General features: G+C 39.9%; 1 protein-coding gene across 1 annotated transcript in view; it reads left to right on the top strand.

Moving 5' to 3' along the window:
* The first annotated feature begins 520 nt into the window (after positions 1-520).
* The window catches only part of cdh22 (cadherin 22), a 98,360-nt gene continuing 74,217 nt past the window's right edge, over positions 521-24,663 (top strand). Inside the window, exons 1-2 of the mRNA XM_008321126.3 lie at positions 521-608; positions 3,399-3,520. The gene's annotated coding sequence lies outside the window, so the exon portion shown is untranslated. The remainder of the gene's footprint in view (positions 609-3,398; positions 3,521-24,663) is intronic.

The following is a 24,663-nucleotide window of genomic DNA, read 5'->3' as shown; positions in this document are numbered from 1 at the left end:
GGGCAACTGCGTTTCTTTTTCTAAGCCATCTTTATGAGAAAGTTTGTGTGACTAGATTCCAGTTAGACTTTAATTAACATAGTTAAATAGCTGCGCTGCAATCTCCGGGGACCCTTGCATATTATACCCAAGGTAAGGGAATTACAGAGGCGTAAGGCAGGTAATTAAATGAAGATTGTAGGCCACTGAATGATCTCCTGGGCAAATACTCTGCCCTCCCTCCGTCTCTCCTTCCTCCTCTGCTTCCTCCTCTGCTTCCTTCTTCTAACATTGACTCTGTAGCCCGGCGCTGCAGATGCTCTTCATTTGTACAGTATACCATTTCCTTCACATTCTTCTGCCTCCTCGTCCTGCGTCTTCATCTTTTTTTTTTATTTTGGTCCATTAGCAAATTACCTGCTGATATCTCCCTCCATCCTTCCTCTGCTCTACCTGGCCCTTAACCCTGTGTTTACAAATCCGACAGTAGAGTAAGGGTTTTTCTTAAACAAGGAAAATATATTTTTTTTCCTTTCTTGTTAGAGAGGAGCTGGGCTAAGAGAGAGAGAGAGGAACTGCTGGCATACTGAAGACAAACAGAAGACCTGTGAGCCATCATTTGCACAAAGGTGAAGCAAGGTCATTTGACTAAAGAACGGTGGGGCTGCACATGCCGCCGGCTGTGAGGTCATAAGGTCCGTCTGTCTCCTCCATTTTAAAGCAGTCATTAGTAAAGTGACCAAAGGGCCTTTGTGATATTTTTCCAGTTGTTATCCGGCTTCAAAGATGCTTCAGCTCAGATCAACTGCTTTCAGCGTTTATGTTTAATAATATTAAAAAAACACATTCATGCTTTGTTGTTTATCCTAGTATTTTGTTCTGTCTGGTATTTGGACACGCCATAAAACGCAAGTCTGGTTTGGACAGGTTTGGGCGTCATATTTCCACTCTAAAGCCGTGGACAAATATTGAATGTGTCGTCAAACATTAGCACCAAATCGCTTACATTCATTATGTATTTGATGGCAAAACACCAGCAGCTATTTAAATAATCAACACAGCATTAGTGCAGTTATTGAATTAGTTAGTCCAGGAAAAGCTGCGTAAATTAAAGAGGAAGTAGACGTCGGTCCTTCTACGTTGGACAACATTCTGTCCATGTCCAGCACTGGTCCTGTCAGGTGTTTGGACATCAGTGTAAATATCTAACCTGAAGATCCAATTTGAAGATAACGTGTGTTTGATGTGATTTGCACCGTCTGTCATCACCTGTAATTGGATGGACGGCATGGTATAATCTGATCCCTCGGGGGGCGATGTTCTGTCAGCCACTCGTCTGTACATGCAGCATATGTGACGTTTCAGTGTACACTATTGATCAGTCAGTCAATTAGAGTCAATGATGTAACGGCTCAGCTCGTTAAGGTGGCATCACCTGTTCTGAAGATGATGTGTGATGACCTGTTGAATACCTACTGTATGTGAGCGTTGGGCCTTGTCCAACTGGGTACATAATTCCTGCAGTTAGTCATGTGACATTCAAAAAAAAAAAAAAAAGGATTTGATCATTCCTTTCCTGTTTGCACTCTCTGGTAAACTGTCATTTACTCACACATTTGTTTCTACAAGTTTCAAACATGTTTTCCAGTTTCTGCTGCTTTTATCTCAGTCAGTGTGCTCTCTGTGGGAGATAGGGCTCACAGATACACACACACACACACACACACAGCAGACACACACATGAGTGAAGACAACAACAATTTCCAGCAGTGATCCAGCCAGCTAAAGCCAAGTGTGAAGGAACAAATTGAGCCATTTCCAAAGTTAAACTCTGCTGCGTTTGTTTGCAAAAACGTGCAAAGAATCTTAGGTAAAACAGAGAGGAAATAAAACCAAAAACATTCCCTGGCAAATGAACAATAAAAATATACATATAATCATAGAATAAAGTGCAATGAGATTTGTGCATTTGCACATGAAAACCATTTGGGTAGAAAAATAAAAAGTATTATATTATACTATGTTATATTATTATATTATATTATTTTGACCTGGATAATATAATATCCAGGTGAAAATAATATAATATAATATAATACTTTTTATTTTGACAGTACAGTCTTTTAAAAGACGACGGTGGGCGAAGGTACAATCCATATACCTTCATTAGCTCTAGTGCTAACATTAATCTGGTTTGGACAGGGATTAGCAGCTCTAGTTGTTTCAGTTCTTTGTGCCTTTTTATTCCTGTTTTGTAAGTATGGCTCATTTGCAGTGTACTGTGAAAACTATGTCACTGGATGGATTATTCACAAGGTTTGAAAAATCCTTTAGAAATGGACAATAGCCGCCTCACACTGAAGCAGTCTAACTGGGGCAGAGACATAAACAGCCTGATCCTGAACGTACACAGTGCAGTCAGTGACAGCAGCGACCTCTTGTTTCTGTCTTTTAACCTCCTCTGTTTTCACACCCTTCGGTTGAACAACTTTTTGGCTAAAATCAACTGCAGAAGGTCAAAAATCATCATGTTGACCTTTTAGGAGAATAGACGGCGTTCTAGTGGATGAAGGCTAAGCTGTTGGACAAGAGTGGAACTGTGTATTCAGCATTTAGTCAAGCTCCCAATTCATATTCATTCGGTAATTTAGCTTGGAGAATAGGCAACACTTCATTTGTGATGTTCTGCAGAGCAGTGATTCCCAACCTCTGTGCCGTGGCACACTGGTGTCCCGTGAGAAATCATCAGGTGCGCCGTGGAAAATGGTCCACTTTAATTGAATTTGTCTGAATTTTTTTTTTTTTTTACAATCAGTTTGTCTTTGTTCGTCAATGTGACAGTGAAAGGTCAAATTACTGAGTACTCTACCATTTGTTTTTCTTCAATTCCTGTGAGTATGTCAGGGTTCCGTTCAACTAAATTGATGCCAGTTTTACACAATGTGAGTAAATTGAAATTAGAAGATCATTATATTTCATTATAACTTTTGGGGGCGTCATTGTTTGCGGATGTGCAGTGGGGGAATTTTCGAATGTAAAATATGTTGTGGCTGAAAACCGGTTGTGAAACTCTGCTGTCTGTTAAATGTGTTCTGTGAGAGTGTGAAGTAGACAGCTGTGGGAGGCACGAGGACGTTCATCTATATTTGGATTTTCCCATTAGTCTTTACACAACATGCTGTTTACAAAAGTGTCAGTTTGAGTAAGAGGACAGTGTGGGACTGTGTCCCCAAATTTATTTACCAATGCTCGTATCCCCATGTGACTCCATATGTCCAATCCATCCAATTGTCTGGCACACATTATAGCTTTGGGAATTTGGGAGTTTTCACATTCACTAGACCAAAATATGTGGGCTGTCTTTTGCAAATGGAAGAATATAAATTAAGCTTTTAACTATGAATCCTCTTTTTTTCCAGGGTGAATTGAAAAAATTAAAAGAACATTCGTACAAGTACCTGGGAATCTGTGTACTGCTGAGCTCACAGAGAGGCTGCCTTAAGGATGAAGACAACGTTCTGGGCTCCAAAAGTACTTTCAGGTATGTGATACTGTACTGAAGCACAGTTACAGGAATTGAAAGTTACATTTGTGTGTTGGAAAGTTGAAGTCTGGAATGGTCCGGCCTAGTGTATATAAAGCTATATTTATATATATCTTGGTTACAAATATTTCACACAGCAGAAAAAGGTTTTAATTTCAATTCAATACCATCTGTGTCCACTCAGAGCTTCTCGTTTGGCTTTGGACAGCGACATCTTGACACAATAGATCTCACTAATTAGACAGCTAATTAGTCTGTAATGAGCTCAAACACCTGTGAATTGGCCACTTAGTGTTCCGATGAAAGGAGGCACTGGCTGTGGCTGTGAAAACGCTTTGTGTTTGCAGCGAACAGACAGAAATGGATCTCGCTGCAGGTGTAGAAAACGGAAATTCCATTTTTCCTAGGATAGTAAAAGCACCACTGGAGCTACTGTACATGGTAAGCCAATCAGATGTATGCAAAGTAATATTCATAGATGGCCCTTATTCATTACAAACTGAAATAAATTTTCTTTTTTTTTTTACTTGAGTTTAGTTCATTGCAGGCAAAATAGCCCTCTAGTGGAGTGACATGGTAATGCTATTACAGGGATGACAAGCGATGATGCACCTTGCTGCCTCACAGTTGTGGGTGGGAAAAGTAATCATTGCACAGTGATGGAGAGATTGAACAAAGAATTAGAAACCACAAAATACCTACAATATCAGTAAATGTCTGAGCGCAGCAGAGCGTATAAATGTAATAATTAAATACTGCAGTTAGAAGATACTCTTTCAGACAATTTGTCTTATAAACCCAGCGAGAAAAAAAAGGCATTCAAATAGGAGCGAGTGTGTGTTCAAACCCAGTTATCCATCCCCAGAGATGCTGTGATTCCATGGCAGATGGTGGAGGTGAGAAGCAGCAGCACACTGTGCATTGATCATTACTTCCAACAAACTCTGTTTTTATGTGTGTTTCCCAGAGATTGAAGCAACACCCGGTTTAATCATTCTGCGTGTTAGCTATGGCAGGTGGTTTGTAGCCAGGCGTGTTAGATGTTAAATCCAGCTCCTGTTGGGTTTATTGATCTTTTATCTTTCAAAAAGTAGCAGACAGGTCTTTTGTTTTTGCATCTGTAAACACTGATGACAGTGGTGGGCTGGGAACCTGATGCACATATTGATCAGAAAGCAAGATGGCAAGTGGGTAGGGCAAAAAGAAGTGGGGATATATTTTTCCCGGAATTTCAATGCACTATTTTAAAAATGTCTTTATCTCAGAGTACTCATCGAAGACAGCGTGAAGAGTGAAGTGGACGTTTGTTTCTGTACACTCTACACTCCATGTCTGCAAAAGACAGCCAGTGTGAGAGATTTCCCCCGTGAGAGGTAAAAGTCTAAATTAGGTCCTGAACTCTCTGGATTTGATGTTTCCCATTGGAAGTGCAGTAGAGGCACTGACTGTGGCTGCAGACCATGACTGTAACACCTAGAAAATAAAGCATAACATACCAGCTTTGACTGTGTGGACATGTGAGGAAAAAGAAATAGTTCTTCTTTGTTGAAACCGTACTAAACCTCAGGAAAATCAAGGCACTGCAAATGCATGCATTAATAATAATGGTCACGGTTCTTGCTTAGATCATCATAACTTCCTGTTTCGGCTGTGTTGTCTGTGATAAAAGTATTTCGGCCTAAAACCAAAAATGTACTTTGCTATATATACACATATACTATATATAATATTTTGACATTTTTGATTTGATTTAATACTATTTCCAGGCACTTGCTTGATGCAAAAGTGTATTGAGCAAGGAGATCTTTGAGGAGGCAAAGTGACTTTTAATGAACCGGCCTTCTATTGATCTGTGCACAAAACAGTCATTAATTATGTGCGAGAGGGCATTTAATTGAGGGAGGGAAACAAGGTCCCTGCAAGCAAAGCCAATGCCTGCTGGTGAATTAGTAGCGTTTGATTGAGCCCTGTTTTATTGGGGTAAAGGATAAGACACCAGACATCATTCAGCCAGTGCTTCTGGATTTTTCCTTCTCTCTCTCTTTTTCCCTGTCTTTTGCAATTCCACTCCACAGCCGGTTTCTTTTGTCACCTTTTGTTTCCAAATTAGCATGAAAGTACCCTGGACCTTCTCATGTTCCACACTGCTCTATTTGTCTTCTGTTGTGCACAGTTTGACTCACGTCTTTGATTTTTGGACTTCAACAAATGGCAGCGGGGGGGGAGTGCCTCAAGTAAAAGACGCTATGGAAGAAAAGCTCACTGTTTTGCACGTGCTGTGCATGTGTGTGTTCTCACACACAGGCGTCTGTGAACACCCTTAGTTCTTGTCAGTCAGCATCAGCAAACCCCCACAAAAAACATCCATTTTTATAGTCAATAAATTAAATGGACTTCAACATTTTTGGGTATATTGTTTCTCCACAACAAAGAAGAATAAACGCAAAAATAGATGTGTTTCTAATGGTGATGTGATTCCTCACCCTTTATTTACATGTTGCTTAAGCAAGACAGATATTTTTCTCCACTTTTTTTGCACGACATCCTATAAACAGCACTAATCGGCAGATAATCCAAATGACAGTATTGGACACGGACGTTGTATCGGTCCTCCCCTAGAGTGTGACGGTAGGTGATAACTAATAAATTATTACATTACAGAACTCTATATTATATAGACGATTTGCTGCCACCTAGTGGCTGGAGGCTTATCATTAAGGAATTACAGCAGTGGTACACTTATGTCCACCATGCCATGTTCCATTGGAAGCCCCTCAACGCCCCCCTGACACCCCAGGGGGGCCCGCCCCACTATTTGTGAAGTACTGACCTAGAGGGACATATGGCTAATTGAAAAAAGCAGTTAAAGTTGCTCAGATAAGCCACGCTAACAGACCGTTATCCAACTTTTTGTTCTTTCTACACAAACTTACTGAGGCGTCTGTGGTTTTAGGGCCACAGAGGGTGAAATCCTCAGAGATGATGAGTTTTAGTTTCGTGATCAGGGAGCGGAAGTTCAGCATGATTCAGACGCTCATTATAAGAGACTTATTTATCTCCCTACCTTTAAAAGCATCAGGGCTGGCATCTTCAAGCCCCGGAGCTGGCAGCAATTACCAACTCATCAGAAGCTTTTCTTACGCCTGTTCTGTTATAGAAGGATGTTGGAGCAGACTCGAGGTTGGGGTGCTGGAAATATAATGGAATTATTTCGGTGGATTGGATATTATGTGGAGGGGGGGGGCAAAAAGTCATTTCACAGTTTAAAAATAAAACATGAAGTGTTTTGTTGTCTGGAGAAGCACAAGTGATGTCACATCTGTCTGTCTGTCTGCCTGGGAGCCGAACTTTTTCACCCGCTTTTCTGTTCCCAACACATCCATTTTCAGAAAATAGCGAAATATTGCAAAATGCACGGCATGTAAGAAGGAGCGATTTCAAGTGTCGCGAATAATCGTGGAGTGAACATCCTAACTATCGGTTGTCAGTGTTTTAATTATCATGTTTTTATTGTCATGCTCTAGGATGGATGTCCACGTGTTGTTGAAGGGATGAAACAATATACAATTGGACTGAAGACAAAATGAAAACCTGAATAAGTATATATGTATATATTGATACTTGTATGTGTATACAGTCTATTCCTCTGCTGGTTTGGCCATAATTTCCCTTTGCTATTTGTAGGGCTATTACTGTCATAGCAACCGGACAGGGTGTCATTACATAGCTAGCAGCTGCGTGTGTTTGATTATTTATTTGTTCGTTTGCACCCATGTTGCTGCTGTCACGCAGCTGTGTTTGTGTACAAGCATGAGCTGGCTCGCATTTTGGGTGATTATGTGTATATGTGTATGTAGTGGGTATATGCATTTTTTGTACATCTGCATGTGCAGCCTGTGTATTTGTCTTGTGTGTGTGTGTGTGTGTGTGTGTGTGTGTGTGTGTGTGATCTCCAGTGCTCTCTTCTCCCAGGGTCCATAACCTCCCATTGCTTTATGATAAATGTGTGCTACTGCGGTGTATGTGTGGCCTTAAAATGAAATGGCCAGCTTGGCCCTGTGGGAGCAGAGCGAACTCTGTTCAGACACATCATTAGTGGAATGGATCTATTGATTGTTGGGGTTTCCTTTTTCTTTCCCTGTAGTTCTGCTGTTTTTCGTTTCAATTAGCTGCATTTTGACACAAATTAAACACATGACCTGCCAGAAGTTAGTGCCAGACTCTAATCCAGTTGGTTTGTTTACTGCTCATTGTCCTGCTGTATTGTGTCGTGGATGGAAAACAAAAACAAAAACAAAAAAACCATGCTAATCAGTTCAAAACACTTGATGAATAAACTACTGTTGATTGACAAATGGCTGATTTTTTTAATATCTGTAATTATTAAAAAAAAAAACATTTTATTTTTACCTGTACTTTACTTGGTCAAATTGTTATTTCTTAGGTGTTACAGTATTACCCTGAGATACGAGCATAATCCGTTCCAGGGCCGAGCTCGTAACTCGAGGTCCTGGTATCTCAAATCACTTTTTTCATAAGTAATAACAGAAAAAAATTAATCCATTCCGGCCCTCTAAAAAACTCCCTTATTAGTGCTAATAACGAGGAAAAAAAAGAGTTTTTAATTGCTGTAGAGACACAAACTCACACAACACATTATAGTATATAAGGATTCCTGTGATATAAATTAAATTGTGGTTTTAATTATGAGTTCTTACCTTCGAGGAGGAAGTAGACACTTGATTCCCTAGCATACCTTACACGTCCACTACGTAACTTACATAAACTTAGTCGTTTTCAATTTGTATTTTTTCTTTAGCGGGAACCACACTCATCTTTATCGACAATTTGTATTAAATATACTTTATTTCCATGGTCATCATGCGTTTCTTCTTCTCACCCCCATCCTTCCCACTCACTCTCTTGGGACTCATCACTATTATGAAGAATAATGCACAAAATAGAGAGAGAATCACGTAGATAACGCCACACAATACAGAAGACTCGCGGGAGATGCGTACGGAAGTCGACAAACACGAGAGGAACGAGGCGGCGTGGGCTGCTGCGAGTGCTCGGCCACCTAGTGTCGGCGTCTGTAATCTTTACTCGTATCTCAAAAAATAAATTAGCTTGAAGGCTTGCTCCTATCTCAGAATACTCGTATGTCGGGACGCTCGTATCTCAAGGTAGTACTGTATTATTTTAACTCTATACAATGCAAAACATTGTATGACATTTCATGCATTTTTGCAGTTTTTGTCACTCGGAGTTTTTACGATGCGACTTGAAGTTGGAACCCACATACTGTACATAAGTACCTCTGTCACTCAACTATGCTAACACAGTGATGACATCATAATTTAGGGCATAAAACCATCAGAAGAGTCGGACTTACGTTTGGGTTCCCAAAAAACACAATCTAAAGTATGGCGTACAACCAGCAAATGTAAACAAACCCGTCTTCCACGAGATGTCCATCATGTCAAAGTATTCCTCTGCTCCCCAACTACCTTCTTCTGTGCGAAATTTGTTTTAATGTCGTATGTAGGAATGATGGAAGCACTGTAGGTTGAGGACGCCGTAAATGTGAGAACCGCCATGTATTTATATTCCTTTACTTAAAAGACAGCATAGCAACCACTTGAAGGCAAAAGTGCTACTTCAGGGCATGCTTATTACACTGAAGGCTATAGCAATGCTACCGATTAAAAAGTGGAAAAATGTGACTTGAATTGTCTTTTGGTGTGTGTGATATGACTTGAAATGTTAAAATTTGAGCACTCTCTTTAACACCAAAATTCTGTTTATATTGTCCTCAGGTGAACTTGCTTAATTCAATCCATGACAACTTTCAACAGTGAGTATGAGCAATCTTATATTTTGTATTGCATGTTGAAAATCTCAAACACTGGACGTTATTAAATGGCACTAAAGCAATAGGACCTGACAGGATACGTAGTTTTTCTGATATAGTCATTAATCCTGTTTGTCAGTATATGGAACAGAATCGGGTTTTCATTAAAGGTACATTAAATCAATGATGTTACCGATATAGGGAAGAGAATATCATTGGGTGAGAAAATAAAATGTAGAAAAAATGGTTGTTTCCGTTCCTTTCTGAATTCTTCTAATGTAAAGTATGCATGAACTTGACATTTTATTTAGACAAAATTAACATAAACACATGGCAGTTCTTCTGCAGACATTTTCTACACAACTCTGTTAGGTTAGTGGTTGGATAACTGCCTGTTTTTTTGTTGTTGTGTGCCTCTTTGTTCAGTGAGTGAGTAAGTGAGAAAGAGGGAGTGTCTTGTGAGGGAAGTAGTTCTGGGATATAAAGGAAACCAGTTTGTGGTTTTGGATTGTGTTATTAACTGGAACTTTAAATATATTACATTAAATATATCACAGACATACAATATTACATACATACAATATACATACAATACAATACAATACCATACAATACATACAATATTACATACATACAATACATACAATATACATATTAAATATGAGTTGCTGCCGCCTTGTGGCTGGAGGCTTATCATTAAGGCATTACAGCAGTGGTACACTTATGTCCACCATGCCATGTTCCATTGGAAGCCCCTCAACGCCCCCCTGACACCCCAGGGGGGCCCGCCCCACTATTTGTGAAGTACTGACCTAGAGGGACATATGGCTAATTGAAAAAAGCAGTTAAAGTTGCTCAGATAAGCCACGCTAACAGACCGTTATCCAACTTTTTGTTCTTTCTACACAAACTTACTGAGGCGTCTGTGGTTTTAGGGCCACAGAGGGTGAAATCCTCAGAGATGATGAGTTTTAGTTTCGTGATCAGGGAGCGGAAGTTCAGCATGATTCAGACGCTCATTATAAGAGACTTATTTATCTCCCTACCTTTAAAAGCATCAGGGCTGGCATCTTCAAGCCCCGGAGCTGGCAGCAATTACCAACTCATCAGAAGCTTTTCTTACGCCTGTTCTGTTATAGAAGGATGTTGGAGCAGACTCGAGGTTGGGGTGCTGGAAATATAATGGAATTATTTCGGTGGATTGGATATTATGTGGAGGGGGGGGGGACAAAAAGTCCTTTCACAGTTTAAAAATAAAACATGAAGTGTTTTGTTGTCTGGAGAAGCACAAGTGATGTCACATCTGTCTGTCTGTCTGCCTGGGAGCCGAACTTTTTCACCCGCTTTTCTGTTCCCAACACATCCATTTTCAGAAAATAGCGAAATGTTGCAAAATGCACGGCATGTAAGAAGGAGCGATTTCAAGTGTCGCGAATAATCGTGGAGTGAACATCCTAACTATCGGTTGTCAGTGTTTTAATTATCATGTTTTTATTGTCATGCTCTAGGATGGATGTCCACGTGTTGTTGAAGGGATGAAACAATATACAATTGGACTGAAGACAAAATGAAAACCTGAATAAGTATATATGTATATATTGATACTTGTATGTGTATACAGTCTATTCCTCTGCTGGTTTGGCCATAATTTCCCTTTGCTATTTGTAGGGCTATTACTGTCATAGCAACTGGACAGGGTGTCATTACATAGCTAGCAGCTGCGTGTGTTTGATTATTTATTTGTTCGTTTGCACCCATGTTGCTGCTGTCACACAGCTGTGTTTGTGTACAAGCATGTGAAGGATTGTACTGTACATGTCCATGAGCTGGCTCGCATTTTGGGTGATTATGTGTATATGTGTATGTAGTGGGTATATGCATTTTTTGTACATCTGCATGTGCAGCCTGTGTATTTGTCTTGTGTGTGTGTGTGTGTGTGTGTGTGTGTGTGTGTGTGATCTCCAGTGCTCTCTTCTCCCAGGGTCCATAACCTCCCATTGCTTTATGATAAATGTGTGCTACTGCGGTGTATGTGTGGCCTTAAAATGAAATGGCCAGCTTGGCCCTGTGGGAGCAGAGCGAACTCTGTTCAGACACATCATTAGTGGAATGGATCTATTGATTGTTGGGGTTTCCTTTTTCTTTCCCTGTAGTTCTGCTGTTTTTCGTTTCAATTAGCTGCATTTTGACACAAATTAAACACATGACCTGCCAGAAGTTAGTGCCAGACTCTAATCCAGTTGGTTTGTTTACTGCTCATTGTCCTGCTGTGTTGTGTCGTGGATGGAAAACAAAAAAACCAAAAAAAACCATGCTAATCAGTTCAAAACACTTGATGAATAAACTACTGTTGATTGACAAATGGCTGATTTTTTTAATATCTGTAATTATTAAAAAAAAAAACATTTTATTTTTACCTGTACTTTACTTGGTCAAATTGTTATTTCTTAGGTGTTACAGTAATACCCTGAGATACGAGCATAATCCGTTCCAGGGCCGAGCTCGTAACTCGAGGTCCTGGTATCTCAAATCACTTTTTTCATAAGTAATAACAGAAAAAAAATAATCTGTTCCGGCCCTCTAAAAAACTCCCTTATTAGTGCTAATAACGAGGAAAAAAAAGAGTTTTTAATTGCTGTAGAGACACAAACTCACACAACACATTATAGTATATAAGGATTCCTGTGATATAAATTAAATTGTGGTTTTAATTATGAGTTCTTACCTTCGAGGAGGAAGTAGACACTTGATTCCCTAGCATACCTTACACGTCCACTACGTAACTTACATAAACTTAGTCGTTTTCAATTTGTATTTTTTCTTTAGCGGGAACCACACTCATCTTTATCGACAATTTGTATTAAATATACTTTATTTCCATGGTCATCATGCGTTTCTTCTTCTCACCACCATCCTTACCACTCACTCTCTTGGGACTCATCACTATTATGAAGAATAATGCACAAAATAGAGAGAGAATCACGTAGATAACGCCACACAATACAGAAGACTCGCGGGAGATGCGTACGGAAGTCGACAAACACGAGAGGAACGAGGCGGCGTGGGCTGCTGCGAGTGCTCGGCCACCTAGTGTCGGCGTCTGTAATCTTTACTCGTATCTCAAAAAATAAATTAGCTTGAAGGCTTGCTCCTATCTCAGAATACTCGTATGTCGGGACGCTCGTATCTCAAGGTAGTACTGTATTAGGTAATAAATAAACAAATACACAGGCTCGTATCTCAAGGTAGTACTGTATTAAGTAATAAATAAACAAATACACTTCCTCTAGTTTTCCCTGGTAATGGTCTGTTGTCCAACCCAAATAAAGTGTGGTTCAACGGACGAGGTACTGCTTGCTACAAGGTAGAAAAGACAAAGTAAAATCTTAGTTGTAATGTGCTCTGGTACAGGCCTACTATTTTTCAATGGAGCCTAGAGATGTGAGGAAAAATCCATGTTAATTCAGAAAAAGACATTTTCAATGTCTACCAAAGCCCTCTTCTAACAGCCCCAGCCTATGATGATATATAAGGCCATTATAATTGAGTGCCAGAGGAAAAAAAACAAGGCGGAACAGTTGTTCCACGCCACTGCCAGCAAATGCAAACTCTTGTCTCCTTCTGTTAAATCAACATCGTTCTCTGTTTAAACATAATTTTTCTCAGAGCTCTGCTCCCGCTGTTTGTAGCTATGACCACTGGAAAATGTTTTTTTCTTCTTCTTTGGTTGTGAAGTGAGATCAGAGCAGCTTTAATGCTCTTCTTTGGCAGGATGGCACGTCAGACTCAGAAGACACTGATTGCTTGTGTCCTCTACTCTAATGCACTTGTTAATTCCTCAATGACTCTGATTGGCACATGCATATTTGCACAGGAGGTTTGAGAGGAGGTCGTTGGCGGAGCAGCGTCGACGCGGTCCTGCGGCGGGCTGTCGTTAATTTGGGCGAACCCAGTTGCTTCACCTTTTGCCTGCTCCTCCCTCCCTTCCCCATCTGTGTCTCCCTCCCTGTCTTTCTCCCATATTCCTTCCCTCCTCCACTTCACTTAATGCTCTGGGAATTAAATTAGCGCTCGTGAAATCTTCACACATGCTTATTAACCGACTGACTGCTGTAGTGTGCCTGACCTTGAACTGTGAGGCATCGGGGCCTAACGGACGGGGCGGGACCAGCTATTGCCATTCACAGCACAGACGACTGTTGTGTTTACCACGCCAAGATCGATGGGGCAATAAACAAGGGGTAAGAGCTCCCTACACAGGAAGACCAGTGTGAGCTGGAGTCAGTGCGTGGCGTCCATGACAGGAGCTAGGAGACGGATGTTTGTTTGTGTGTTGTGTGTGCGCACACCTGCATTCTTATAACTAGTCCCTTTAGTTCAAAGACTTTACAGTCAATGACCAGAGCCAATAGAAACTTTGAGATCAAATTGTTTTTATTTGAATAGAGAGAACTTTATTCATCAGTCTGGAGTCCCCGTTGGGAAATTAGGAAATATCACTCAATGACATATTAGTAGATACAGTGGCCCCTCGTTCATCGTGGTAGATTGGTTCCAAGGCCTGCTGCGAGAACTGAATTTCCGTGAAGTAGTGACACCATATTTATGCTCAGTAAAATGATGATGAGGAAGGTGATGATGACTTTTACTGCTGATTTTATGTCTCTTCAGAGGGTGGTGCCATTTCTTGGGGCACCTCTTCCACGGTTTCTGAAGGTGTATCCGTAGTAGTAGCAGGAACCGGCTCTTTTTTGCGAGGTTTCAACATCAAACATTGTGATCGGCAGTTTCTTCCGCTGCTTCTTTGAAGAGTAGCTGGTAGGCAGTCAAGATGTCGTCGATGTTGTTGCAAAATTGGACCGATCGAACCATATCGTCGTCCCATTCCTGTGACATCTCTTGCAGATCCAAATCCAGGATACAGTATATTTTATATATACAGTTGAACCGTGTAATACAGGGACTACTGTATTCCATATACCAAGGGCCCAACTTTTTTTAACTTTTTGATCCACCCTCGCAAGGCACGAGGTTGGGTAGTGGTTGGTATCGCTAAGTGGTTGTCAAATTTGGGGGAGGGCCTTTCACAGAGGCCTCAGATAGTGTTAGGCAAGTAATTAGTATTTGAATTGTTTCCTATCAGTTCAGTCCTAAACTGTCAGCTTCATAATCCTCCAATCTGTAACTTGCTGTATGATGAAATCACCTTGACACTGATGACAACTAAACATCACTTCTCTAGTTTATAAGTGGTACAGTTTTTTTTTTTTTTTTTTTTTTTTTTTTTGCTGCTTGCGCTGCTTCAGGCTCATTCTGAACAGATCAATTATTTACCACAGTCGCACCAAGGTTGTTGGATGCGTTGCCTTCCTCCTAACTCTGCTCCTCATTCTCTGTAATCTTTTAGAGAGCGGCGGAAAATCCTATTATTTAGATAGGATTTTAATTGGATGTGGGTTTGGTCAGAGGTCTGACGTACATTTGCCTGCTGATAATCCTTTTCTTTTTTTTTTTTTTGTTGTATTCTAGATTATCTCATGTGAGTAGGAAAAAAGTATTATAAAAAGGAGCAGGAACTCAACAACAACGACAACCACAGCTGCGTCCAGTGTCTTCCGCTCAAGTTGTTCTCTGTCTTCCTGGCATCCTAACGTCAGTGTATACCCAGAGTGCAATTATTATGGATTTTTTTTCTCTCACTTCACTGACTCCTACTATTTACCACAGGAACTAAAAATGAACATTATTATCTCGCTTTTGAGTTGTTCCGCAAAGTTAACCTCTTGACCTGTGTCTAAAACCTCGACCTTAAAAGACCGAATGTTCTCTTCCTTTTCTTTAATTCTCTTTTTTTTATTGTACAATCCCCACATTTTACTGTTTCTCTGGTCATTTTCTTTGACCAGAGTTATGTTACATTCCCCTCCTCGCTCTCCCGTCTTCTCCCCTCTCCTGCTCCTCTCTCCTTTTCTTTGTCTCTTGACTGTTTTTTTTTGTTGTTGTTGTTTTTTTCCTTCAGCAATGTTTTGTGATTGACAGCTGAAGCTTGACTGCGGTAGAGTTAATAGAGAACAGAAAGAAGTACCTGGTGGATTTACAGCTGAGTGGAGACACACAAATAAGATAATGACGTGGGAATAACAATTTCTCTGCACCATTTGGGAAGGCAGTGTTGTTGCGAGAGCAAGAGAGAGAGAGAGAGAGAGAGAAGAGATTTGAAGAAAGAAGAAATGAAAAAAAAAGGACAAACACACAGTTGAACACATTCTACCTGTGGATGTTTTAATGTTTTGTTTTGCAAATTGGGGAAAATAGTCAGGATCCCTGTGGGAATTCAGGGAAAGATAACAGTTTTTATTTTTCAGGCAGGTAGAAATAATGAGTTCTAATTGATGTGATCCACGTTGGCTTGATTGCTGTCCATATTTTTTTCCCTTATGGGTGTGTGTGTGTGTGTGTGTGTGTGTGTGTTCATTACAGCGCCTCATCATTTGGCTCTTATAGCTTTGTTTGCACAGTTTTCATTACTCATCTTAAACAATGGCTCAGTATCAATAAAGAGATTTTTTTTTTTCCCCCACAATGAAGGAGTCGCCTGGTGAGGAGAGATAACCCCCCCCCCCTTCCTCCTCCCAGAAATGTATAAAGCCAGAGCAGCCCTGTAATGCTGCCAGACAGCACTGGGTCAGACGTCAACACCATAATCTACGCTCGCGTGGTCCTCAGAGTCATGGGCTGAGTTATGGAGACTGGGAAGGGCCATCTTAAGGGACCTAATCTCAGCCTGAAGTCGAGGAGCCGCGGTGATCATTTTTTCCTCTTTTGCTTCACTGCTCTGTCCCTCCATCACGTCTCTGACATCAGTCGGTGCTCGACAAAGTAGCTAATGAAGCGGAGGGAGAGGGAATATTTGCCGGCTATAATTAAGAAAAATGAAAGCAAGTGGAGTTTGAAAGCTGACATGGACGCACACTTTAATTGTCCTCTCTTTGACGTGACATGGGAGAGCGGCGCAGACTGTACTTTTCCACTGCGTTCTCCTTGATTTAAGTCTCATTAGCTTTTCATTCTGCGCTGCCCTTGTTAGATCTTTCTGTCTCACAGTTGATTTCTCCCCCATTTTCTCCTCCGTCTTCGTTCTGTGAGGTCCTTCAGTGAAGTCGGTCGTTTTCTTATTCGTTTTGTAATAATGTTGTATTCTAATGTGAAACTATTATTTTTGGATATTGTTCTTGAACAGTAATCAGAATGACATACTATACTTTAGAAGCAGTACGTACGTCATGTTCCTCATCTGTTCTTGTACTATACAGGTAACATGTGTGTGTGTGTAGGTTCTCAGTCATCCAGGTCATTAAATCTAAAAAATAGTTACATCAAAAGCAACTGGACAAAGAAGGTTTTGAACACCTTTCACCTCTCATCCAAGAGGCTTCCTCAGTTCTGACTGACCACTGGGAAATTCTGATACATACCTGCAAAGAGGGTCGTTACAGAAAGGGGGGGTGGAGGTGTGGTGAAACCCAGGGCGGAATGTAAAGTCACCAGGTTGGAGGTGTGAATGAGGAGTGCTACCATAGCTACGGTACCAGGTAATATGTGCATTTTTTGGTGAGCTGCAGGATGTAGGACGATGCCCTCTGTCTGTCTGTCTGTCTGTCATTTATCATTTCGTCTGTCTCATTTAAAAACTCTTCTCGTTTACCTCAGCTGTTATGTACAGCAGCCTACAGTCCAACAACAGTTTTATTTAAGAACACACAATTTAATGTTCAAGTCCACTTTCAAAAGAGTAAGTAAAATATATTTGAAAATGAACCAGAATGCTATACAATCCACTAGGTTTGAATTGTTGTGATTTTCCACATCTCTTCTTTCTCTGCTCTATTAAAACCAGAAAGAATCCCATTGAAAATCTGCTGAATGCATAAATGAGCTGATGAGGGATCTCTTTAGCTGTGGCCAAGCGTTTTTAAGCGAAAGAGGGGAATGTACGTCTGAGTACTTGTCAAATCTATTAGTGCTAATACCAGGCTCAGTGAAAAGCTCTTGCTCATGATAATTTGAAATTTAATCATTTAGCACAGTTCCATTCAATTTCCATTGCACCTGGACCTGAGCCTCTCCACAACACTTCGTCGCCTGGTGTTTCTCTGAGGCAGGGGTGTCACATTCATTTTTCATCAGCAATACAGTTCCAGTACGGTTGTTAATGGAAGACTTTATAGATCAGGGGTGCCCAACCCGCGGTTCGCAGACCAGTAGCAGTCCATAGGTCATTTGGTACCGGACTTTCTCGGACTTCACTAAATGCATTTTAAGCTCCCGCGGGCCCCACAAAACAACTTGGCGGGCTGCATTTGGACCCCGGGGCCTTGAGTTTGACACATGCTTTAAGGTCACAACACAAGGTTTCGCCAATAATATGTTAGGACTGGGCGAGTTTATAATTGTGTTGTGATTATTAATAATGATATTCTTATCACTGGTGGCAAAAGCTCATTAATATTTTGACATTTTCGAAAAAAAATGAGAAAAAAAATTACCGGAAAATAAATGATGGCATGAAGTGAGCTGACAAAGTGTATTGTTGTTCAATTAGCAGTATTTTGAATATTTAGTTAACTGGTAAATTAACATTACAAATTTAAATTGTTGACCTGTACTGACGGGCTGGAGGAGACAGTGTGGTTTAGAGTAAAAGTTTCCACCAGAAGATAAATAATCCACTTACCCACCATGTAGTGCTGTACTGAATGTCTCCAAAAAAAGACTGTTTAACTATTTTTATGTTTCTCTTCAGTTATTCTATATTATTATCTATATTATTCTATATATATTCTCTACTTTTTGTAAATTTGAATCTACGCCTGACTGAAAATCTGACTGAAAAAGAACTTCTGTGTTCTCTTCACACTAATGTTGCAGAACATTGTGGCTTTGCGCCATTTTATGTTTCCATTCAAAGCTTTAAAAAAAACCCTGTGAAATTCAATATGTTCACTTTTTCAAACATCATATGAAAAAGGTGACTGACCGAGCTTTTCACCAATACTTAGCTGAAATAGCCAGCGGTCCACTCCTGGAGCCCCGCTGTGAATCTGATTGACTTCTAAAGGACATTATTATCGTCCCAGTAATGACAGTAATTCCAGCCTTCCCCTAATGACAACCATACTGTTTCAAACTTACTTTCCTGATAGTGTGATGGCAGCCATGCAGTAACCACAGCGGGGAATGAATGAGCCCTCTTCAAACCAATGATTTACCTCCCAGTGGAAGCTGTCGCACAATATGTGGGCAAGGCCTGATCTTTCAGTGTAGCTATTCTGCTTGAGTGTCTGTTTCACCAGTGCTTTACAAGCTCATCCAGTAAAAAAGAGAGGCAGTTCTGTCAGACCTTCACGTTGTAGCCAATTTATACGTTCACTTTTATCTTTGTGAATCTAATCATGACTTTTTGTGGGGCATTGGTTTGAATGAGAAAGAAAATACCAAACTAATTACAGCATTAAAAAAAAAACATTTTCCAAGTCATGAAGAATTTTCAATATTTTAGTAGTTTTCAATTTTTCTATTATTTTAAGCATGTGGCTTCCCTTCCCTTGCCTGTAGGTGGTGCTATACACACATTGAAAGCCCTAGTATACTAGTTGTCATGTAAATGTAATGCTGTAAATTTGGTCAAAAACACTTCACGTACTCTAATCTTTCTATGCCTGAAAAGCTAACCAGCAAGGATTGCGATTTTAGCACATTTCTACGTAGTCTTTGCAGAGTATCAGGGGTACCTTGTGATTACTATTTCTAACTGCACTGTCCCTAGTAAATACATATCTTTACATATATTGTCTTGTGGAAATAAGACATGCACATCATTGAAGTGTTTAGCATGTAGTGCTGGTAGTATTATATTAAAATGATTTTTAGCTTTGAGGTACTTGGAATGTTAGCAGCATTTTAATAGCACTCTCAGTGCCATGTTAGCACGACGCCAGTCAGTATCATTTTACTTACAGGAGATCATTGTAACCAAAGCTAAGGCTGGCTAGTCTTGCTAACATAATCTGGCTCAGTTTTTTATTTAGGCTTACTGAAAATAAATCTATTGAGATGCATTACTGCCCCATAGTGGTACATGCTACATCTTATTATTATTATTATTATTATCTGTCTTGAAGCTAAAATTCCTATACAGTACTGCACTGACTGTTTTCATCATAGGTTGGTTTAGTGATGTTTCTTATTTACTGACTGTGTTCAGTAATCTTTGTTGTTTTCTACAAGGCTGGTAACTCATACAATTCTTCTCACTGGGACCTGAAGTTTGTCCTTAGATATTTTCATGGCTTTTAGAACTTCCTTTGAGATCTGATAGACATTGAGAAACAACCTTAAAATATTTATAAGACTTCATGAAAGTTGTAAGTTGTCAAATTTAGAATACTTGTAAGGTTTTTTTTCCCTTTGCTTTCAGAGGAGGACAAAAAGGCAGAGACGTGTATGTGTGTTAAATTCTGCAGATGATGCAGAGCGAGAGGCATTTGTGTTTTGTGTGTGTGTGTGTAACTATGAGGAAGTGAATGTTCAGCCAACTATTGATTTTGGAGAAAGCTCTCAGTGAAATGATGAGGAGGTGTGCCCTGTGAAATGGCTATTATGTGAAATCAGTTGCCGTTGGCTGATTCTCTGCACTTTATATTCATTGCCTCCAGTTCTCCAAAACAGCTTAGGTTGTATCTCTCTGGGATACAAACCCCCCTTTCATTCAAACGCCCTATAAAAACACACCGTGTCTGCAGTGTGCAGGTGCATCCATCTCCATGCAGAGTAAATTAATAGCTTTGCCTCTTTTAGCACATTTCCACCTTATTAATCTCCCGTAAACAAAACCTGTTGGCGCTGCTAGCATGCTAACTGTAACAAGTGGAGCCTGACTCTGGCTCGCTGTGTTTTCTTTCTGCACCGTTTGGAAACGTGAGGTCACTGGTAACTGATTGGCTGTTAGTAGGATAACTAGTACTGCGTGAGCAGAAATATTGGACTGAAAGTTTATGTAGTATGCAACAAAGTAGAACTGCGAGAACTTCCTCATGAGCTGTATTTGAGCATGAGCATTTTGTACTACATTCAGTTACATTTGTAACAAAAGTATTTCAGTCTGAGCAGCTCCTCCCTACCCTTCTTTTCTTCTATCTCCCTTAGATAGTTTTACCTTCTTTTTTCTTTCTTTCTTTCTTTCTTTCTTTTTCTTCCCTTCCTCAGATTGTTTTTCTTTTCCATCATACTTTATTCTTCCATTCTTGCCTTTCGTTCCTTCTTTAATTTTTTTTCTCTTTCTTCCGGCACTTGTTTACTAACTTTACTAAGTAATTCACTTTTGTCCTCCTTTCTATTCTTCTTTCCTCTCCTCACATTTTCCCTTCCTCGCTTCCTTTCTTTAGTAATTCCACATTTTTATTGTTTCTTCCTTCTTTTCTTTGTTCTTCATGTTCCTTCGTTCCTTCTTTTTATTCGTCCTCCCTTTCATCTATTATTCCTTCTTTCCTTCCTCCTCTCTCCTTCTCTTGTCATGGTATAGATTCGACACAAACAGCTTTTCTACTTCGATTATTCAGCGCTTGAAGTACATTTAAAAATTACTCCAGTGTTTTTAACACATTATGTAAAACTCATATGTGAAAACTTGTTTCTCTCCTACATTAAATTATGAAAAAAGTCACTTAAAGGAAGACTTCTGATTCAGAATCAGTTTTGTCTCTTGTTTGTGTACATATCGTGTCTTTACCGAACAAGTGTTCTGAGAACCTCCGTGTCAGTGGACCCATTAGCTGCTGTACTTTGGTCACTGTCTGACCACACACACTCTCTACTGTACATTATCTCTGCCTTATTCTGTTGTGAACTCTCTGATCAGCTGTTGTCATTAAAACTCTCCGCTGGATCCTGGCTGTGATGAGAAGCACATGTAAAAGAACAGTCTCTGCCTCTGAAGCTCGGTTTCAGTGTTGGCTTCTCTGATATTCTATATACCATACTGGTAAATGAAGCGGTTGAAAACACACACAGAACAACAGCATCAGTTGTATTTAAGGCTTAAATTAATGAAGCAAGTTTGGGTGATGTGCTGAGGAGAAAAACAATTGAAAAGTTTGCATATTTTAGATTATTAAGGTCACAGAAAATGTTCATTCATTTCAAATTGAATAAGGAATTCAAACCATTTTCAGTGTCATGATAAGATTTACTTAAACAACCACAGCTCAAGGGCCTGAATTAAATGTGATTTTTGTTTTTTTTATCAAACTAATTATACAAACTAATTAATTACAATTAATTACAGTTGAAATGAAAAGTAGCTCTCAGCTTTGGGTAAATATTATATTCCTCTATTATAAGAAAAAAAGGCAAAAGTATTCCAAACATGTTGAACTTTTGTTCAGGTGGCTCAGCTAATGAGAATATCATGAAAAATATTTAACTTTATAGTGTAAAGACATGAAAACAACGTCACCAAAGACAACACAGTTTCTACGTACAATTAAACAATTCTTTACAGCTTTTAAAGGTAATTCACCCCAATGAGACAAAGATACATTTTATTTTATTCATTTTATTTATTTATTGTTTTTTTTTGCAATCATTGTAGCACACAACTTAGACTGCGTTTGGAATTTTGACCTCTAGGGTGACAATAAAATGACAATTGTAGCACACAACTTAGACTGCGTTTTGAATTTTGACCTGTAGGGTGATTGGGTTTGATACCACTGTGATTAGAGTCTGTATAATTGAATAGGAGGGAGGTTAGGAGCAGATAGATGGAGCGTTGGTGTGAACTAAGATAAATGATAATAAAAGTCACGCATAAAGGTTAAAATGCTTTTATCATATTCTACGCCACCTATTGGGGAAATGTGAGTATTGGAGGGAAAAGGCAGAAATACAGTATAATGACAATATAAATAATCTCCGCATATAAAAGCCGCATCTGTCCCCCGGGCCTTATTTGGCCCATGCCTGGTCTAACCCAAACTGTCCTGCTCTGAGGAGCATCAATTCTGTTTTATAAATATTTCTAAGCAGCCTGTCGTACTTCATGTGTAGGATATACAGTACAGTATTACTAGTCGACATATTAGCAGACCAGTTTAAACTGCCGTGAACATCACCAGTAGTCACTGGTCGTCCTACAGTAGGGACTGGTGACTACGGTCTGTCTGAAGCCACTGTCAGGACAGTGTGTTGACTGACAGAAATCATCCTGGTGCTGTGAGCACTGACAGCTGTCACCTTCCTCGTCATCTGACTGTCACAGAGACACGTGTGACTGCCATAGTATGACTTTTGTACACGTACTGTGTGTGTACCACAGCCTGGGAGCAAATATTCATACAGTACACACATTCAACAAAAAATGTGCAATAGCACACATACAGGTTTTTGTGTTTTGTGAGAACTTCAAAATACTACATTTCCTGCCCCTCTATTATAACTGTATTCCTAATTTGAATTTGAAAGGCCACTGGCCTTTATAAACCGGTCCGCCAAACACTGTTAGAAGGGCAATCTCTCTGTTTCATGCATTACAGCAAATCAACTGAAATTTCTATTGATGCCACTTGATGGCGGCAGACATCTAACGTGCCAAAGTATCTTTTAAGTTTTAGCTTGTTCATGCATATTTTATTGATGTTATTTGGTCCTGCGTTTTACGTCCAACGAATGCTGAACCTGCCCGCCAGTCAAATTTTGAACCTCATTTTGGCCCGAACTCTCTGCTGTTATCTGATGCTAATTCTGTCGCTAACTCCAAACTAAATGATGGTTTAATGAGGGTTCATTCTAAAGTATCTTATCAGTGATGATGTCACTTCTACATGAGTTTTTCCCTTTAGCCCCTGATCAGTGGTGTCCAACCAGCACTGACACTGATGATTACCAACATATTTCTAAGACAGCTGTAAGTCATATTGCTGACGGCCTTGGGTCCAGGACCACTACACCATCGGGTCGCAGCCTTTATTGGCCCTGACAGGGATTCTGCCGATTGGTAGAACGCTCTGTTGAGCGTGTCTAATTTCCATCAGTGTCAACAGCCAACCTCTGATTGGCTGTCTAGCTTTAGCTAAGAGGAAAAAAGAAACAATTCCAACGAGGCAGAAACAGAGAGGGTTGACAACTTTGACATCTGTTTTGGCGTTACTTATGGAGGACGACAATCACAGCTATGACATCTACTTTAGAACCCAAACAGAGTCAACGTTGCCCCCTGCAGGATACTTTTTCCTGCATATCTTCTAACCCAACAAAATACTTAAGATAACTGCTTCTTGCTGGACGGAAATGTTTTTAGTTCCAACACAGGCCCAGAACATATGTGCTGTAAGGAGTGTGGCCGTAAAAGGTTTTCTCAGCTGAGGCGTTTGGTTGATGTTACAGGCAGAGGGCCAGCTGTCACAGGTCTAACCTTGGTCATCTGACTTCTTAGAGAATTTCAAAACTTTTATTCCAGCATTTTTATTGAGGTTAACTCTGTACTTGAATTTGAAATAGTTTTCATTCATTCATTTTGATTTTTAATAGCTCTGTTTGTTTTTTTTACAGATTAAACCTGAACTAGACACACTGCAGTTATGGCTGCGTAGTTCACTTCACATTTTTGGTTAGGACTGTGGGTCTTTTTTAATGCATGAAGTCAGTCAGATATATTATGCAGAATTTTTTTAGTTTCATCCCGTCACCCTTGGTATTTTATTTCACTTTGTTTTCTCATGCTTGTGAAAAGTGTTTTTTTTTTTCTTTTTTTTTTTTACTGAGTCTGGTGTTTTTCTTTAATACAATACTTTGAAAACAAACATTTTTTTCTTCCTTCATCTGTAACTCCTGGGCTGTAAAATTCTACTTTGCTTCTCGGCTCTCTCTCACTCTCTCCCCCCCCCCCCTCCCTCTATCTTTCCTTTTCCCTCAGCCAAATTTGAGGATGTAGTGGGTCAACCACCCGTGAGATGAGTGATTCAGTTAATGTGCCAAGGCACGGACACCTGTGCAGTAGTTATGTGTTGAGGCATGTGTATGTGCATGCGTGTGTTTGTGTGTGTGTGAGGAAGAGAAGAAAGAGAGAGTCACAACCTCTCTTAAGAGAAATGGACCGAGTCGTAGTCATAGAGATGGAAACATTGGCCGTTATTTTAACGGAATTAAAGAAAAAGAATGAATGTAAACACAGCAGGGAGTGGGTGTTAGCAACATGTCTTCACAACGGAGCACTGGCTTTTCAGCAAAA

Source organism: Cynoglossus semilaevis, chromosome 11 (assembly GCF_000523025.1).
Source record: "Cynoglossus semilaevis isolate Cse_v1.0 chromosome 11, Cse_v1.0, whole genome shotgun sequence".
Taxonomy (NCBI): Eukaryota; Metazoa; Chordata; class Actinopteri; order Pleuronectiformes; family Cynoglossidae; genus Cynoglossus; species Cynoglossus semilaevis.
Note: the sequence above shows the minus strand (reverse complement) of the source record. Positions and strands in the feature narration are given on the sequence as shown.